We start from the raw sequence: 3,687 nt of genomic DNA on the forward strand, positions 1-3,687 counted from the left end.
AACCAGGAGAAGAGCATGGAAATTTCCACCATGTGATGATGCCAGAGCCCTCCTACCGCATCAGGTTACAGCGACACACTCCGATGGTGATCGCCTCTGTACCCAGTGTGTCACTGAACAACAACACAGCAAGGCTGATGCTCAGGACTTTCTTTCCCATCAGCTGTCTTTGGCTCTCAAGATTCCTTGAGCGAGTCGTTTGGAATGTGGTGTCACTGATTTTCTAATTAGATAAGATAAAATACGATAAGATAAGATAATAAGATAGTAGCGATACCCTTTATAGCTCAAGGAAGTGTTATTGTTATCCTTCAAAACTCATTGAAAGCTATTAAAATGGTCTTTAAACTACTCGTAGTAGACCTGTAGGTGTCTTCGCCTGTTGTTGCAGGATATTAGTGATGATCTCCAGTAATCGTATTCTGTCCCAGGTGGAGTGCAGTTATGGAGACTTTAAAGTTTAAACCCTCACCAACCAAATCTCCAGCCAACAGTGCTCATTAACTGACCGTTAGTGAAAGAGCAACAGGATGATCAACAACAACAAAAAAAGAGCTAGCGTATATGTCTGTACTGTAATTATATAGACCCGATGAAACTGTCCTTAGTTCCATGGGGTGGGAACGGTGGCTTAGAGGTTAGCAAATTTGCCTCACACCTTCAGGGGTTGGGTTTGGAATCCAGTCTCCGCTCCATGTGAGAGCAGCTTGCATGTTCTCCCCATGCTTTTAGGGTTTCCTCCGGGTACTCCTACAACGCTCATTGGGTAATTATCTCGTCGAAATCTTTCTGCTGTTGACTCTTTAGCTTCTGAAGAGAAGAACAACTGATTTGGCATTTCTTGCCATGGAGTCAGAAAACACCTCTAGCACATTATGATCAGAATATCAAACTAATGTACAGTAAGCTAAAATATATATATATTTTTTAAACCCCAAAACAAAACACTGTTTTATAGAATGTGCAGCAAGCTTGAGCGAGTCATTTAAGAACCCAATTCCACACCATTATTCATTCATAGCATTTACAGCAGGTCCGTTTTCTAGTTATTTACCAGTTGCGGTTTTTTAAATACGTGATTGGATATAACCCGCAATGAGGAACGCGAGTGTTTAGTATTACACAGTCCACCGAACCGCGTTTCTAGCGAAATATATTTACAAACCTTCCTCTTTTTTCTACAGCAAAAAACAGTTCAACGTTTAATTCACGTTTATTTGACACACACCCCCCCCCGCGTTCGTTGCATTAATTTACCTTTTTAACATTTTAACGATAGTCAGAAAACAGTCACGTGATTTCACCTGTTCGAATCTGGCAGTGAGATCAGTGCACAGGGAAAAAGAAGAAAACCGCAGAGAAATGCGTAGAGACGCATGTATAGAGATGCACCACACACAATCCTCCACGGTTTTTTCAAATCTGATTTCACTCTGTTAACTGGAGACAATGTTTAGTCATTACTGGAACACGTCTTCCTCGTTCACTACTACTACGATATTGCGATCTGTATTATTGCACAGAGATTTGCGCATCCTCTGATAAATCTGCACTTATTTATTGCATTTGTTGTCTTGTTGTCTTTTCCTGCGATTGTCTAGTGTGCTGTTTATTGTTTAGTGTTGCGCTGTACCAAACTCAATTCTCACCGAAACCGTTGTATGAGAATTAAAGACTCTTGCATCTTATGAGCGTTATGTGTTAAATGATATCTAATATCTTTGAAGGCAGTTATTTTTCTGTGGCGTGTGGTATGAGTTTCCCTGAATCAGACTGAAATCTTTTGTAAGTATCAAGTCTTCTGGCTACACTGTTAGTGTAGTAACACTAGGGCGGATGTGGCTTAGGTGGTGGAGCGGGTTGCTCACTAATCATAGGGTTGGCGGTTTGATTCCCGGCCCACATGACTCGACACGTCGAAGCGTCCTTGGGCAAGACACTGAACGCCAAGTTGCCTTGCATGGCAGCTCTGCTACCATTGCTGTGTGAATGGGTGAATGAGAACCAGTGTAAAGCGCTTCGTAGAAGTTAAAAAAGCGCCATGTAACTGCAGACCATTTAGTATACGGTACATAAAGTAAAGTTGGTTTTATAATAAAGTGTTTAGTGTCTGAACAGATACATACCAACAGACAAACAGACAAACTGTAAGATGGTCTTTGCAGAACCTTAATAGAAGACTGACGCAACAAAACAGAGAAGTGAACAGGTCAGACAGTGCAGATCTTTTGAGACTGCGTGGAACATCATGACATCTTTCTCATTTGCAAGCTGAGTTTGAAGAACATCAAACTCATGTTACTCAGGTATGTTCATGAGTTACTGGTACTGTCATGTTACAGGTATGAGAGGACTTTTGCTTTGTGACATGGTGCGTTATCGTGCTGGAAGTAACCATTAGAAGATGGTAAATTGTGGCCATGGGGGGATGCACACGGTCAGCAACAATACTCAAATATGCTGAGGTCTTCAAGCCATGATTGATTGGTATTAACAGCCCCGAAGTGTGGCAAGAAAACATTCCCCACACCATTACACCACCTCCACCAGCCTGGACTGTTGACACAAGGCAGGTTGGGTCCATGGATTTATGCTGTTCGTGCCAAATTCTGATCCTCCCATATGTGTGCTTCAGCAGAAATCGAGATTCATCAGACCAGGCTATGTTTTTCCGGCCTTCAACTGTTCAGTTTTGGTGAGCCTGTGCCCAATGCAGCCTCAGCTTTCTGTTCTTGGCTGACAGACGTGGAACCCGACGTGGCCTTCGGCTGTTGTAGCCCATCCGCCATTCACCTCAAGGTTCCACGTGTTGTGCACTCCGAGATGTGTTTCCGCTCACTACAATTGTACAGAGTGGTTATGTGAGTTTCTGTAGCCTTTCTGTCAGCTCCAACCAGTCTGGCCATTCTCTTTCGACCTCTCTGTCATTATCAAGGCGTTTCGGTCCGCGGAACTCACCGGATGTTTTTTCTTTATTGCGTCATTCTGAGTAAACTCTAGAGAATGTTGTGCGTGAAAATCCCGGGAGATTATCGAAATACTCAAACCAGCCCATCCGGCACCAACAATCATGTCAAGGTCAAAATCATCGAGATCAGATTTCCCCCCATTTTGATGGTTGATGTCAACATCACCCGAAGCTGCTGACCCATATCTGCTGTGCACTGCTGCCATGCAATTGGCTGATTACTTAACTGCATGCACGAGTAGATGTTCAGGTGTTCCTAATTATGTTTGTGTTGAGTGTATCTCTATCCTGATGGGAGTAGTCTCTTCCAGGATCACAGTGTCCTCAAGCACAGAACATAAAGGCTTACCGACTATTTGTTGAGTATGACAATAATGTAAATCATATATAATCGCATTCTCAGTGACCATCTCTCAATCCAGTTGAACAGCAATGGGAGATTTTGGACCAACACACTCCTCACCACCATCATCAAAACACTACCTGAGGAAATATCTTTTAGACAAAGGGAGTTCATCCTCCACTACAGTTCCAGAGGCAGAGCTGGTCTTGCAGCTCATGGTGGCCGAGCACCTTATTAAGACACTTAATGTTGTGTATATTTCTGGGTTGTTTTTGTGTTGTTTTTTTTTCTATTTGAGAAAGCTATATTCTTGCTTCCTCATGAGTAGCATACTGTGGATACACACTAGTACTTTGTTTGAGGCTGTCATGCGCCT

Source organism: Ictalurus punctatus, chromosome 14 (genome assembly GCF_001660625.3).
Source record: "Ictalurus punctatus breed USDA103 chromosome 14, Coco_2.0, whole genome shotgun sequence".
In the NCBI taxonomy this organism is placed as follows: Eukaryota; Metazoa; Chordata; class Actinopteri; order Siluriformes; family Ictaluridae; genus Ictalurus; species Ictalurus punctatus.